Source organism: Dreissena polymorpha, chromosome 6 (assembly GCF_020536995.1).
Source record: "Dreissena polymorpha isolate Duluth1 chromosome 6, UMN_Dpol_1.0, whole genome shotgun sequence".
Lineage (NCBI taxonomy): Eukaryota > Metazoa > Mollusca > Bivalvia > Myida > Dreissenidae > Dreissena > Dreissena polymorpha.
Window position 1 is genome coordinate 67,630,900 of NC_068360.1, and position 17,733 is coordinate 67,648,632.

The window sequence follows — 17,733 nt, forward strand, 5'->3', positions numbered from 1 at the left end:
TACTTCTACTACTACTGCTGCTACTACTGCTACTGCAGCTACTCCTGCTACTGCTGCTACTGCTACTACTACTGCTACTACTGCTACTGCTGTTACTGCTGCTACTGCTGGTACTGCTGATGCTGCTACTGCTGCTGCTACTGTTGCTGCTACTACAAAAACTATTACTACTTCTACTACTACTACTACTACGACTACTACTACAACTACTACTACTACTACTACTACTTCTACTTCTACTACTACTACTACTACTACTACTACTACTACTACTACTACTACTAATGCTACTACTGCTGCTACCGCTGCTGCTGCTACTGCTGCTGCTAATGCTGCTGCTACTGCTGCTGCTGCTGCTACTGCTGCTGATGCTATTACTGCTACTGATGCTGCTGTTACTGCTTCTACTGCAGCTATTACTACTACTACAACAACTACGAATACTGCTGCTGCTACAGCCGCTACTGCTGCTGCTGCTGCTACTGCTGCTGCTACTGCTACTGCTACTATTACTTCTACTACTACTGCTACAGCTGCTACTGCTGCTGTTATTGCTGCTGCTACTGCTGCTGCTACTACTGCTGCTGCTGCTACTGCTGCTGCTGTTATTGTTGCAATTGCTGCTACTGCTGCTACTACTACAACAACTATTACTACTACTACTACTATTACTACTACTACTGCTACTGTTACTATTACTTCTACTACTGCTTCAGCTTCTACTGCTGCTGCTACTGCTGCTGCTACTACTGCTGCTGCTACTGCTGCTGCTACATTATTGTTGCTGCTGCTGCTGCTACTACTATTACAACAACTACAACTACTGCTACTGTTGGTAGTGCTGCAACTGCTACTACACTGCCACTACTGCTATTACTACTCCTGATCCTGCTACTACTACAACTACTACTACCACTACCACTAGTCCCACTACCACTACTACCAGTCTCACTACCACTACCGCTACTACTACAACTACTTCTACTACTACTACTACTACTACTACTACTACTACTACTACTACTACTACTACTACTGCTACTGCTACTACTTCTACTTCTACTACTAGTACTGCTACTACTACTACTACTGCTGCTACTTCTGCTACTACTGCTACAACTGCTACTCCTGCTGCTACTGCTGTTACTCCTGCTACAGCTGCTACTGCTACTGCTGCTGCTGCTGCTACTGCTGCTGCGGCTGCTACTGTTGCTACTGATGCTGCTGTTACTGCTTCTACTGCAGCTACTACTACTACTACTACTACAACTACTAATACTGTTACTACTGCTACTCCTGCTACTCCTGCTACTGCTGCTACTGCTGCTACTGCTGCTACTGCTGCTACTGCTGCTACTGCTGCTACTGCTGCTACTGCTGCTACTGCTGCTACTGCTGCTACTGCTGCTGCTGCTGCTGCTACTGCTGCTGCTACTGCTGCTTCTGCTTCTACTGCAGCTACTACAACTACTACAACTACTAATACTGCTACTGCTGCTGCTACTGCCGCTACTGCTGATACTGCTACTGCTTCTGCTGCTACTGTTGCTATTGATGCTGCTGTTACTGCTTCTACTGCAGCTACTACTACTACTACTACAACAACTACTAATACTGTTACTACTGCTACTTTTGCTACTGCTGCTACTGCTGCTACTGCTGCTGTTGCTATTGCTGCTACTGATGCTGCTGATGATACTCCTTCTGCTGATACTGATGCTGCTGCTAATGCTGCTACTGCTTCTACTGCAGCTACTACTACTACTACAACAACTACTACTACTGCTACTGCTGCTGCTGCTACTGATGCTGTTGCTACTGCTGCTTCTGCTACTGCAGCTACTACTACTACTTACTACTACAACTACTAATACTGCTAGTGCTGCTGCTACTGCCGCTACTGCTGATACTGCTACTGCTACTGTTGCTACTGATGCTGCTGTTACTGCTTCTACTGCAGCTACTACTACTACTACTACAACACTACTAATAATGTTACTACTGCTACTGCTGCTACTGCTGCTACATGCTGCTACTGCTGCTACTGCTGCTACTGCTGCTACTGCTGCTACTGCTGCTACTGCTGCTGCTTCTCCTGCTGCGGATACTGATGCTGCTGCTTATGCTGCTACTGCTTCTACTGCAGCTACTACTACAACAACAACAACTTACTACTTCTGCTACTGCTGCTGCTGCTACTGATGCTGCTGCTACTGATGCTGCTGCTGCTGCTACTGCTACTTCTGCTTCTACTGCAGCAACTACTACTACTACTACTACTACAACTACTAATACTGCTACTGCTGCTGCTACTGCCGCTTCTGCTGATACTGCTACTGCTGCTGCTGCTGCTATTGCTTCTACTGCAGCTACTACTACTACTACAACAACTACTACTACTGCTAACTGTTGGTGGTGCTGCAACTGCTACTACACTGCTACTGCTACTATTATTACTTCCTGATTCTGCTACTACTACAACTACTACTACCACCACCACCAGTCCCACTACCAATACCACTACTACCAGTATCACTAACACTACCGCTACTACTACTACTTCTACTTCTACTTCTACTACTACTACTCCTACTACTACTACTACTACTACTACTACTACTACTACTACTACTACTGCTGCTGCTGCTGCTGCTGCTGCTGCTGCTGCTGCTACTTCTACTACTAGTACTACTACTACTACTACTACTACTACTACTACTACTACTACCACTACTACTACCACTACTACTACTACTGCTACTACTACTACTGCTACTACTACTACTACTGCTACTTCTGCTACTACTGCTACTACTGCTACTCCTGCTACTGCTGTTACTCCTGCTACTGCTGCTAAAGCTACTACTACTGCTGCTACTGCTGCTGCTGCTGTTACTGCTGCTGCTGCTGCTTCTACTACTACTACTACTACTACTACTACTACTACTACTACTACTACTACTACTGCTACTACTACTACTACTACTACTACTATTAATAATAATAATAATAATACTGCTACTGCTGCTGCTGTTACTGCCGCTACTGCTGCTACTGCTACTGTTGCTACTGCTTCTTCTGCAGCTTATACTACTACTACAACAACTAGTACTACTGTGTCCGCTGGTGGTGTTGGTACTGCTACTACACCGCTACTGCTACTATTACTACTCCTGATTCTGTTACTACTACAACTACTACTACCACTACCACCAGTCCCACTACCACTACCACTACTACCAGTCTCACAAACACTACCGCTACTACTACTACTACTACTACTACTACTACTACTACTACTACTACTACTACTACTACTACTACTACTACTACTACTACTACTACTCCTGCTACTTCTACTACTGCTGCTACTACTACTACTACTGCAGCTACTTCTGCTACTACTGCTGGTACTCCTTCTACTGATGCTACTGCTGTTACTTCTGCTACTGCTGCTACTGCTACTACTGCTGCTACTGCTGCTACTGCTGTTGCTGCTACTGCTGCTGCTGCTACTGCTGCTGCTGCTACTATTGCTGCTGTAATGCTTCTACTGCAGCTACTACTACTACTACTCCAACTACTAATACTGTTACTACTGCTACTGTTGCTTCTGCTGCTACTACTGCTGCAGCTGCTGCTACTGCTGCTACTACGCTGCTATTGCTGCTGCTGCTACTGCTGCTGCTGCTGCTGCTGCTGCTACTGATGCTGCTGCTACTGTTGCTGCTGCTGCTGTTGTTATTGCTGCTACTAGATGCCGCTATTTTTACTTAAGCTGAAAAAAGTTACTATTTACTATAACACCTTGCTTGCAGATGAAAAAAATACTCCCACACCGGTTGACACACGACATTCTCTCGACGCTCTCTCGACGTGCGAAAAATCAGTCGACAGTCAATCTTGATTTTCGATTTTCTGCGATTTTTTTCCCTAAAACCCAGCGCGATATGCGACACTCAAATATTGACTGTCGACTGATTTGTCGCGCGTCGAGAGAGCGTCGAGAGGATGTCGCCAGAATATCGTGTGTCGACCTCGAAGGTCGACACGCGACACTCAACTTGGCCCTATCCGGATTCCGTAGTATGTACCTCATATTGTCGTACACAGAATGTTCTCTGTACCTTAAGGCACCTTTTCATGTTTTGACAAATAGCCAAAATTGAAAAATTTTATTGAACAAATTCAGATTTGCAAATTTTCGTTGTTATTAGGTTGTTGTTGTTTTTTCAAGGAAACAGAAATTCTGAAAATTAATCATGCTCTCAAATATCCATTATATGCTTCTTTTGACGATTTACAAACCTGAAAATTATAAAGCGTTCCAAACGCGAAACGATTGTATCATTCGGAAAGTTCTGTTGTTGCTTTTTGATATATTGTGACATTACGAGGATTGCTTATATCAAGTACAAAGTACTACATTTATAATAATGATGGCCTAGTGGTTCAAGCGTAAGACTTCAGCTCTAACGGTCAGTGGTTCGAGCCCAAGTGATGATTACTTTTTGTATTTTATGTTATTTATATTTTATACTGGAACTCTTCAGTCTCGATGTTGACATTTATCTATTTAAAGCGTTTAATAAGAAACTTTAAAGAATGCCAAAATCTGTGAAAAGGTCCCTGCAATGCTATAAAGTCCATGCTAAAAAAAAAAAAATTAGTATAATCTGATCACAACATTATTTTTAACAGTGACCAAACTTAAAATATAATGCTTTGTTACATGCAACGTGGTATTCGTCAAGAATATATTCGTTGGTATATTTGATGTATATTTGATGTATAATATGTGGATATTATCTTTATATTTGCAACAGATCTTGTGAAGTTCATCAATTGTACGAATCTTTTTTTATTTATATTTTGTATTAAACAACATTAATTAGTATACAACATTTATTACTATGCAACATTTTTTAAACATTAAGTATTGTACAATATTTTGTATTATTCAACATTTTGTTTTAGACACTTTTTAGTATTGTACAACATTAAGTAGTAAATCATTTAGAATTATACACAATTTAGAACTATAAAACATGAAGTATTACACAACGTTTAGTATTATACATCATTAGGTATCATAGAACATTTAGTACTATTCAGCATTTAGTCTTATTCAACATTTAGTCTTACACAACATTTAGTCTTATACAACATATAGTCTTATGCAACATGTGGTCTTAAACAACATTAAGTATTATACAAAATTAACTATTATACAATATTAACTATTATGCAACGTGTATTATAAAAAAATGTCTTATACAACATTTAGATTTATACAAAATTTAGTATGATACAACATTAAGTATAATACAACATTAAATATTATAAAACAATTAGCACTATTCAACATTTAGTCTTATACAGCATTTATTCTTATACACCATTTAATATTATACAACATTTACTACAATACAGTATTTACTTTTAAACAACCTTTATTTTTAAACAACATTAAGTCTTATCAAACATTTAGCTCATATTGATCGCGCTTACTTGAAATATTCTGCCTTTGTGTAAACGATTTCGTATTTCATTAAGCACTAACTCATACGATACAACTGGGAGCAGTTTCATCAAAGATCGTACAGTAATTTTGATTTGCGACTCAAATATGAAAACTGAAATTTTACAAGCTGCTCATCAATATCCGCTCAAAATATAAACAATGGTGGGAAAATGATGAAATAAATAAGTATACTGGAAATAAGTATTATTATACATTGCTGTTTTGCAATATTGTTTCTTTGAAATATGAATCGTATTCTAAATTTGTCGTACGATGTTTAATGAAACGGCCGCCTGCTACTTAAATATTATGTTGCCGGTATGGAAAATAATGGGTCGTATTAAACTATGAAAGAGGTAAACAAACTTGTTTCCAGTAAAACCAAAACAAATACGTTATCGTGTATAGCTCGAGCTCGAGAACATACCCCCGTTATTGTTGTTTGACTAAAGATTGCAAGGTACCTAATAGCGATGAAACCTGGACATTTAAGAATTCCTTTTTGTGTGGAAATTAAATGGCTGCATCTTCGCCGAAGGTCGAAATTAATTAGAAACATTTGACCTCCGTAAGAAGTAGTTACAAAAATATTTTCCTGGAATAGAAGGTAATATTATGAAATAAATATACATAACCAACCAATGTAACGTTAAACAGCACTTAAGCAGTAGCGGTATTTTGCTTATTGGTCTCACGTTATGCCTTTCGTTGTCATTTTGACCGTTTCGAAGTGCCCCTATTTCAAAGGTTGCTGACGAACAGAGAAACGGACATTTACATGCGATATTATTTTTTTTAGTTCAAAAGGAGGCTAAATACCGAGGTGTCGATCACCGGAAATGCGAGCGCCAAGTATTCAAATAGCTCGACCCCGATCCTGTTTAGTTATTATCGTTATATTATATTTTAGAATTACGATAGCCCATGCACGCCGTATCGTACCGCAATCCAACAATAATAACTCAGTGCACATGCTTTCCTTGCCAAAACAACTATCGAGTCCCCCGTTCGGCTTGACAACCCTGGTCGAAACAACATCTTGTTGTATCTTAGAAATCGGTAGGTACCGGTAGTTGTGAATATACATGTAATTAAGTGCAAAAATGTTTACAGACAAAAATGTTTACAGACAGACAGACACATTCGTTACCTCGAAAACACATTTCAGAAAAATTTTGTTCGATGTGTATAGATTCTATTTAAATTCCAAACATGTTTCATATACATGTATTTTGATAATTATCATAATAAATTGTTCACTGTAAAAGAAGATTTATTGTATCATGTGGAAATGAGACCAATGCGGGAAATGCAATCAAATTGTCCCGAGCGAATATATATTTGTTTTTATATAAAAACTGTGCCTTATACCAGTATGTCCTCTTTGGTTTCATTGAGTAACAGAAGATGTCTCAAAACGTCTCAAAATTAGTGTAGTTTAAAACGAATTGAAAAAAATATGAAGATTAATTATGCTAAATATAGTAATCCTCTGTCGATAGTCGAGGCAGGGAACCATTTCACGTATGAACACTACGTGCATATAGATAACATGGAAACTTGAATGCTCATAACTTGATGTATTCCCTCATACGCGCGTTGTTATTGTTCTGGCAGTTTTATGTATTGTACTTTCGTGTATACATGCGTGTTTGGTGATCTTCCAAACCATAAACACGCCAGTGCGCCACAGCGATATTTGTTTCGTTTGGAGAAAGATTATCAACATAAAATACGCTATAAACGCGATCAAACGGCCGTGCTAACTACATTACCAGATATCTCCGCACAAAATTTCGGGTTAATTAATTGTATTCAAAATTTTGATGCATTATAAACAGTCTTGTCAGTTATTCTGGATTTTTACTGATCAGTTAGCAAAAACTAACAAAGAAATTTCTATCAAAGAAATGTTTCAGTCCAACATGATAGACCAAAGCTACGCCGGCTAATAAACGCCACTGTTAAGGGATATTGCTCACTGGTTCATGTTTTATTCAATGTAAATCATGTAATGATAAAGTAATATATCTTTCTAAAAGAATGTCTTAATCATGTCTTGTTTGTTCTGTATATCCTACAAGTCATCTAACATAAAAAGAAGCATATTTTATTTACCTCTCATTTCAAAATGATCTGAACGGTAACCGGAATATTAAAACATTTTTTCGGTAACATTTGCAATAATTGACCTACAGGATTGAAACTGCTTTTTTCGACAGTGATTATGAATCCAGTACAAATCATAGTTTTCGTAGCTACGCGGTGTATGCAAACCACGCCGTCTGTTTACGACCGAGATCTATCTCGAGGAGCGGCACAATGAACTCCGTGAGCGGCTCCGGCTTCCGGAACAGGCCGCGATGACGGTAGAGCTGGACGCCAAGTTTCATCCTGCTCAGATCAGATCTGCTGAACCCCTGGAAGCGAGCACAGTGCTTATCGCGCGTGTTCGCCCCAGAGACGACCTTGACGCGTTTTTCTTTGTTATGACCTGGCAACAAAGTTATATGGGCATAGAGATTGGCCCTTTTGGGTTTCAGTTGCTCGTACAAGAACTGACCTCGTTTTTCGACGAACACAAGCAGGTGGTTACTGACCTCAGTATACTGCAGATGACAGCCGAACATAATGTCGGTACTTCCTGCCGACTTGGAGACGGCGGTCTCCATATACTTGAATGACGCTGACACATGCTCGCGTATATTTAGACTCTCGTCCACTTCGATCTCCTCAGTAAAAATGTAGTCATCATGCATGTCGTTGTTCTTTTTATCCTCGTCGGTGTCAAACTTCAGAAGAGGCGGCGGTGTTTGTCCCAGAAATTCTCCCCGTACTGTTTTGTCCTTGGATGGATAAATATTATACAAATGTGGCGCGGAACGGCTCTTCGCTAGTGATTCAAAACGAATCTTTCTTTTTGTTTCCGTTGAACTTGTGCATTGTTCATTTTTATGCGTTTCCCTTGACGAGTGAACTTTTGTATCGATCATGAAATGATTTAAAAAGAATTCCCTTCTTGACAAATCCTGTTGACAATTAATATTGTTTGCCTGATAAAGATTTTGAGACTTAGCCTTGCGGGTCAGCGCCTCGTCGCGTATCAAATATAAATTTGCCTCTGATCTGCGTTTTCCGTACACATGCGGCTCCCGAGTCTTGTTGAGTGTAATGCTTGGGCTCGATGTCGCCGAATTTGAGTACCGATATGTCGGATAAACCTCATGTTGCTTCGGCGTCAACAAATTAGTTTGAGATCTTGAAGGATATTCGTCTCTTACAACAAAGCGCGGAGGGCCGTTCTGTTCTGTAGGCAATGTCAGATTTGAACCTGTGACGACGGGGCGCTGGGCTGGCGTAAACGAATTGTTCAAATACGATACAACCACTTCTTCAATGTCCATCGAATCGGTCGAACTAACCACGTCTTCCGACCGTTGGACGGACCTGTACTTTGTTGGATCGATTCGTGGAAATAAATTATCAGCCATGCTTAGATTCGTCGACCTCAAAAGCAGTTCAGACACGGACAGACGTTTTTGACGTACCTCTTTAACAGCTTCTTCCTGTTTGTACTCTTGCGGTTTTCCACGAAAGCTCAGTCTCTGAAGCGCCCGGCGTATACCATTACTGCCGTGGTAACCGGTCCTTTGTGTCTGAATATTACTGCCCAGAACGTTTTTTTGCAATGATTTTAACTTGAAACTCATCTTGGTGATGTTAGAATCACTCCGACGTCTCAAGACGTTTGGTCAATACTGAAGACAGCTATGAGCTATCGCCTTTTTTATACCTGTCAAGTTTTGTGCTCCGAAATGCCATACTAATCAGCGCATTTAACGCCTTCCCCAAGTCGAGATCTGCATTGATCTTTTATTTGGAGTTGTGAAGACTTCGTATTTGTTTCCCGTCTGCTATCGGCATATAGCCTATGAAGATGTGTGGATCAACCGAAATTAACTGGTTTTAACAAGAAGATACGTTGTATTTTTTATGTTTTATTTCAGAGGCATTGACATTAAATTCCAAATATCAAAATAGCATGCAGAGCAACCTTATATAAAAGGTTAAGTAACACTTTCAGTAGGAAATGTATATGTGTCGCATTAGATTTATAAAAATACATCAACAGACGTGCGCTTTATTCGTGCAGCGATTATCGCGACTTTAGTTCTGCTGCTGATGTTGCTTCTGCTGCTGATGATAAGTTGTCTTTCGAACAATGTGGCCGTTTTAAACACAATTATCAGCGGATGTTTGATATTGTTGATAGATAACCGTTGCCTTAAAGGGGCCTTTTCACTGATATTGGCATGTATTGAAGTTTGTCATTACATGCTTTATATTGATAAATGTAAACATTGTAAGAAGCTTCAGTAAAAAAACAAAACAATACAATTAAAGAAAGAACAAAGTAACCCTCAACCGGGCTCGAATTATATCTTAGACAACTCGGCTATCCACGCTCATACAATGGGTGTCGTATTTTTTTCTTTATATAATCAATCCTCTTAGTATCACAAAATATAACGACAACAACATAACTCTCCAAATTAATAAATCGTTTCGCGTTGCAACGCATTATATTTTTCAGGTTTTAAAATCGTCAAAAGATGCATATAATGGATATTTTAGCGCATTGTAAATGTTCAGTATTACTGTTTACTCACAAATATCATAACTACAACGAAAATTTGCGAATCTGGACCATTTTTTTTTTTATTTTGTAAATTTACCAAAACGTGAAAAAGCCTCTTTAACTTAACATTTCCTTGATAGCACTGCTAATTGGAGTTTCGATTCCGGTAGCGATAATTATATCAGTTAAACCATAGTGCAAGCGTTTTTAGTTGTAAAATGTACTTTAAGATACACATATTTGGCGTTTACGAACATAGAACTTGTTTAATAATCCGTCCTGTTGTATTTTCCAAAGGCCTATTAAATACATATAGGTCTTTGTATTTTCTTAAGTTTTCCTTATAGCAACTGAATAAATTATTCGTGATAATTACAGCATCTTGGCTGCATTGCATCTTTTGTCACTCTGTGTCACCGTCACACGTCGGGCCACACTGGCAATGCGTACTTACCATTTCTTCTGTAATTGTTGTGAAGTTTAATGGTCAACTTTGAACTTCTTTTAAATGTGACATCTCCTACTGATAGTTATTGTCTATTTAGTTAAAACATTCATAAATTCACAAATATGCAATCATTTGTTCTAAATGCAACATTAATTCCAATGGGTTTCCAGTCAACTCGTACCTAAGTCAACTCGTACCCTAGTCAACTCGTACCCGATTTGGTCAACTCGTACTTTAGTCATTTTCCAGATTGGTCAACTCGTACCTTTTTAATATTCTTTATGGAAACAAATTGCGATGGGTGAATGCATGCATTAGATGTTTTTAATGTTTATTGCAGGTACGAGTTGACCAAATAAAGCTATACTTTGGCATAGACTAACATTACTTTTATGTTAGTTTTTTTACCAAATATTTGTTAACTTCTTCCATTGCATGATTTTTTATAAATATTACCAAATTGCAAAATAATATCATCCATGTCGTTACACTTGTGAATTACTTAATAAATGTTGTTGTTGTTGATATATATGCCTCAAATTATGGTTCGTCTGAAAATTGAGTCAATGATTTAATCAATTAATCAACACCTAAAATACGTATTAACACCTACGTGACACGGGTCGTTAATATCGTAATTTACCTAATCTTCACCTTTGTTAAATATTGATTAACACATTACTTGACACGGGTCGTTAATATCTAAATCGATTTAATCTGCACCTTTGTAAAAATGAAGAACACCTTTGAATCCAAACTAACAACTAACCAATCAATTAAAAAAGATAAGGATTATTGTGTAAAACAAACGGATTTAATGAGTATTTAGATGTTTTAGCATTCTTCAATAAAATAATTAGATTTCCATGTAAATTTGAAACAACGGTCATAATATTCGAATAATTTGAACATTAAAATAAAAAGAATGCAAGTTATTGTCTCTTGTGTTTTTATTTTGGCATTTATAAAACACTAAAATAACATATACTACATTCACATTTAACACACACAAAAACAATATATTTCACACAGGGTAACAAACAAACCATCTTATGCAAATACTACATACATGTATTAAACACAAGAACTTTTATTAAAATTAATACAACTACCGACATAGATTCTGTACGGCAACAAAGTTTCACACTTAAAACAGAAACAGAACCAACACTTGTTTTCAATGACCACAAACTTGTTCACACAGATCAACACATTGTTTAATTACTCGACGGCGTCTGTGACACAAAGTCACAAAGTTAATCAACAATATATTACAAAATCCGTTCAAATCCATCCGTATGAAATTCTGATTAAATAATGTATTGAATTAATACATCAAGCAAAGATACTCTTACTCTAACGTACATTTAGTCGAGTTAATATGCCAATTGCGGAAGAGAAACCTATCACCGAAGGTCATAATATAAATTGACGTTTTATCTCTCCATTTGGAGACCGTTTACATAATTTACGAAATTGGCCTTTAAGTTGCGCTGCTTACCATTTTAATATTTATATAATTAAATAATAATAATCTTATACCTTAATGTATTTATTATAATTGAACATTTTCTTTGAGGCCAATTGCTACACAATTTAAAATATACCGCTCTGTTTCATTTACATAATTTATGTTTATTTACTTAAAAAAATTAATAATAACAGTTCTATTTTATAAACATGATTTATGCATGCATCAATATTTAGTATACTCTTTAGGATAATAGTTTCAACTTAATAATCATATTCTACATAACTAATTTCTATATGATTTAGTAATTGTTCTCAATGTTAGATCAACTTAATAATCATATTCTACATAACTAATTTCTATATGATTTAGTAATTGTTCTCAATGTAAACTATATTAGGTTAATACGACACTCAATCAATCAATTAACACAGACCGGTATCTCTTTAATCTCTTAATTAATCGACAACGATCAATAAAGGCCAGTTGCTACTTCACACAGCGCAATACACGCGAGAATTATTGGAAGTTGATCAGTTTAGTAAATTGAAAATTGATGATGTTTTAATTGAGATTTTATGATGTTTATATGAATTTTAAATTGATTTGCCTATGCAGGGATCGACAAGATTACAATAAATTAGATAATCCGACAGACGGTGGTTATATATTGCTGAATAAAAGAACCATAAACAACGCAAGAAGTTACACTCAAAATCTCAAAATCCTAATGATTATAATACACATATTGTGTACATTATAATTTAGACTTTACATAATCACCAGTTCCAAATATTTTATTATAAATGATTACAGCTAGTATAATGTATTTGGTAGAACAGGTTGACGTCATCTTCGGTTGGCATGGAGCAAAACAAATGACATTTGATTGATTACTTTTACACATTGGTAAAAATGTCTGGTAAATGAGAAAAACGTTTTCACGAGAGTTCTATTATAAATATTCGTGTGTTATATTATACAATCGAAAAATTCATGTAGTATAGTAGGGTGCGACCCTATGCAACAATGATTTTTAGCCAATGACAGTAAAGCACGACTGCAATATGGCGGCGTCCATGTAGTCTGAAATTTGTGTGTAGATTGTTATTGAAATATTCAGTTAAATAATTAATATACAAACAGTAAGTATTAAAAAGAGGCTTTCAAATCATATTTACTTTCCCTTCGGATATATACTGCTCGCAGTCATTGCGTAAATATTCAAAAATACTGTAAAATGACTTCCATGACATAAACAAAGCCGGTGGGTGGGGTATAGTTGTTTGTGACTTCGATTGTTGCAGAACTGTTAAACTGTAAATTTATAAGTGTTTGTGTGCGACATATAAAAACACAGAAAAATATAATTTCATCTACGATTAATAAGACACTGCTGGTTGTGTGTACACTAGGTTGGCGCTAAGGAAAAAAAATTAGTAGCCAAATTTCAGCACTACGATGAATACCCACATTATAACCTTATTTGCTCAATGAACGACATAATCATTATCATGAATCTATAGGTATCAATAATGACTGTATTAAATTATCAATGAAGTCACATATAAATAAATTATTTGTTTCGTGAAATCAAATGATTTCATTTTTTTTTTCATTTATATTTATTTTCATGCACTGGCATAAACAGTATACAATGTTAGAACTTTCAGATATGCCCCAGTCTTTGATTGGGTGGGTCTTGCGTAACTCCTATTCGCCCCCCCCCCCCCTTCTCCCAATAATTTTTGCCGTAGTCTGGTGCTTCTTGATTCTTGACAAATACATTAACTGCAATGCCAGAGGCCAGTGGGGCTTATGTCATGGTCCTGTGTCCATTGTGCGTGCGTGAGTCTGTGCGTTAACTTTTCCTTTAAACATCTTCTTCTCCTAAACTACTGGTCCAATTCTGATGAAATTTCTCAGGAATGTTCCTGGGGTGAATTTCTTTAAAATTTGTTCAAATTTGACCTCGCCCCGGGGGTCACAAAATTGAAAATTTGCTTTTATTAGGCCTATTTTGTGAAAACTTTCAAAATCTACTGGTCCATAACCATTGGGCCTAGGGCTATCAAATTTGGTATGTAGAGACATCTAATAGTCCTCTACCACATTTATTCAAATTATGCCCCTGGGGTCAAGTTTGACCCTGCCCCGAGGGTCACAAAATTGAACATATGCTTATATAAGGCCTATTGTGGGAAAACTTTAAAAATCTTCTTGTCCATAACCATATGGCATAGGGCTACCAAATTTGATATGTAGTGACATGTAATAGTTCTCTTCTTAGTTTGTTCAAATTACGCCCCTGAGGTCAAATTTGAAACTGCCCTGGGGGTCACAAAATTGAATATATGCTTATAAAGGGCTTATTTTGTAAAAACTTTAAAACTCTTATTGTCCATAACCATCGGGCCTAGGGCTATCAAATTTGGTATGTAGTGACATCTTATAGTCCTCTACCAAATTTGTTCAAATTTTATCCCTGGGGTCAAATTTGACCCTGCCCCGGGGGGTCACAAAATTGAACATATGCTTATATAATGCCTATTTTGTGAAAACTTCAAAAATCTACGTGTCCATAACCATCCGGCCTAGGGCTATCAAATTTGGTATGAAGTGACATCTAATAGTCCTCTACCAAATGTGTTCAAATTTTATCCCTGGGGTCAAATTTGACCCTGCCCCGGGGGTCACAAAATTGAACATATGCTTATATAATGCCTATGTTGTGAAAACTTTAAAACTTCTCTTGTCCATAACCATCGGGCTTAGGGCTATCAAATTTGGTATGTAGTGACATGTAATAGTCCACTACCAAATTTGTTCAAATTTTATCCCTGGGGTCAAATTTGACCCTGCCGCGGGGGTCACAAAATTGAACATATGCTTATATAATGCCTTTTTTGTGAAAACTTAAAAAAAAATCTTGTCCATAACCATTAGGCCTAGGGCTACACAATTTGGTATGTAGTGACATTGTATAGTTCTCTACTTAGTTTGTTCAAATTATGCCCCAGGGGTCAAATTTGACCCTGCCCTGGGGGCCACAAAATCAATTATATGCTTATATAGTGCCTATTTTGTGAAAACTTTAAAAATCTACTTGTCCATAACCATAAGGCATAGGGCTACCAAATTTGGTATGTAGTGACATCTAATAGTTCTCTACCAAGTTTGTTCAAATTATGCCCGTTGAGTCAAATTTGACCCTGCCCGGGGGGTCACAAAATTGAACATACGCTTATACGGGGCCTATTTTGTGAAAACTTTAAAACACTTCTTGTCCATAACCATTGGGCCTAGGGCTACCAAATTTGGTACTTAGTGACATCTAATAAACCTCTACCAAATTTGTTCAAATAATGCCTCTGGGGTCAACTTTGACCCTGCCCCTTGGGGTCACAAAATTGAACTAGAAATGGCGCGGCAGAGGCCGACGCGTATCCCCACGCCAAATGTTTGACCTAGGTGTGCCCCAGGGTTGGTAATGGGGCCATGCATAGCTGAGATTGACCGTATTGTCATAAGAGAAGTTCATCATCAATTAGAAGTGAATTGGTGTAGAAATAAAGAAGTTATAGTAAAAGGCAATTTTGGGTGGGTGTGACATATGTGGGCAGGGCGGTAATTACCAAAGGGTTGGTAATTGTGCCATGCATAGTTGAGATTGACCGTATTGTCATAAGAGAAGTTCAGTATCAATTTGAAGTGAATCGGTGTAGAAAAGAAGAAATTATAGTAAAAGGCAATTTTGGGTGCGTGTGGTCTATGTGGGCGGGGCCCCAGGGTTGGTAATGGGGCCATGCATAGTTGAGATTGACCGTATTGTCATAAGAGAGGTTCAGTATCAATTTGAAGTGAATCGGTGTAGAAATGAAGAAATTATAGTAAAAGGCAATTTTGGGTGGGTGTGGTCTATGTGGGCGGGGCGCCCCAGGGTTGGTAATGGGGCCATGCATAGTGAGATTGACTGTATTGTCATAAGAGAAGTTCAATATCCATTTGAAGTGAATCCGTGTAGAAATGAAGAAATTATAGTAAAGGCAATTTTGGGTGGGTGTGGTCTATGTGGGCGGGGCCCCAGGGTTGGTTATGGGGCCATGCATAGTTGAGATTGACCCTAATGTCATAAGAGAAGTTCAGTATCAATTTGAAGTGAATCCGTGTAGAAATGAAAAATTATAGTAAATGGAATTTTTTGGTGGGTGTGGCCTATGTGGGCGGGCGCCCCAGGGTTGGGATTGGGGCCATGCATAGTTGAGATTGACCCTAATGTCATAACAAAAGTTCAGTATCAATTTGAAGTGAATCCGTGTAGAAATGAAAAAATTATAGTAAATGGAAATTTTTGGTGGGTGTGGCCTATGTGGGCGGGGCGCCCCAGGGTTGGGAATGGGGCCATGCATGGTTGAGATTGACCGTATTGTCATAAGAGAGGTCCAGTATCAATTTGAAGTGAATCGGTGTAGAAATAAAGAAGTAAATGTAAAATAACCTAAAAAAATGAGTGATAATTTCTGACGCGGCCCCACCCCAACCGCTATAACTTTTGACCCAGGGGTCAGATCAAAATTCCAAATAGTGCAGGGTCGCACATATGCTCATAGCTACCATGTGTGTAAGTTTCAAGGTTCTTGTGCTTTTAGTGTAGGAGGAGATAGTGGCCAGGACGGACGGACAGACAGACAGACAGACGGACGGACGGACGGACGGCGGAGATAACCACAATATCCCCACCTTTTTTTCAAAAAGCGTGGGGATAATAAACGCTTATAAAGCGCCTATTTTGTGAAATCTTTAAAAATCTTCTTGTCGAATACCATTCGGACTATGGCTACCAAATTTGGTATGCAGTAACATCCTATAGTCCTCTACCAAGTTTGTTCAAATTATGCCCTTTGGGTCAAATTTGACCCTGACCCGCGGGTCACAAAATTGAACATTATATACAGGGTTCGACACTAAGGCACGTCCGAAAGACATTGTCTAGTAAGATCGGTGGTCGGGCTAGTAAAACTGCGGGTAAGCTTGTCCGACTGGTCGTACATAAAAAAATCTATACTGATTCATATAACTAACTGCTGTGAAAAACTTTTTCCTTAATGTGCAAAATTACTTTTGTATCCGTTATTTACATCAGAACAAACTATCGTATATAAATAACTCGGAGCATTCACATGATTCATCGCTATTTTAAGACACGAATGAGAGCTTCCCACAGGAATTGCTTGTTTCCATTGGTCAAGTTGTTACGAATATTAATGATTTTCTGCAGTGTCGTAAAACTTAACAGCATGTTTTTACGACTTCTATCGAAAAATCGGTATCGTCAATGTAAACATTTTTGCGTAGCAGACAAGATAATGTAATTTAAATAATGGCTTTGTCCAAGTTCAGATTTTCATCTGACAAATCAGCTGATAAAGAAGAATTAGACGGTAAAACTGACAGGAAACATAAATATGATGACAAACGAAAATGTCAATTTTATCCTATGGAAAATTGAGTCAGTTACCATGGCTTGAATTTGACGAAGAAAAGCAAAAAAAAAAGTTTTATTTTATTGTTTTATTCTATGCATCAAAATAACTTTCTGGTGTTCACTGATTACCGGTATTTACTGATAAATCCTGATTAAACAGTTACAT

At 37.8% G+C, this 17,733-nt stretch overlaps 2 protein-coding genes across 2 annotated transcripts in view; one reads left to right on the forward strand and one right to left on the reverse strand.

The window, feature by feature from the left end:
• The window catches only part of LOC127833374 (60S ribosomal protein L8-like), a 368,912-nt gene that overhangs the window by 88,230 nt on the left and 262,949 nt on the right, over positions 1 to 17,733 (reverse strand). The window lies entirely within an intron of this gene.
• LOC127833361 (UDP-glucose:glycoprotein glucosyltransferase 1-like) overlaps positions 13,127 to 17,733 on the forward strand; it is a 100,056-nt gene continuing 95,449 nt past the window's right edge. Inside the window, exon 1 of the mRNA XM_052358558.1 lies at positions 13,127 to 13,227. The gene's annotated coding sequence lies outside the window, so the exon portion shown is untranslated. The remainder of the gene's footprint in view (positions 13,228 to 17,733) is intronic.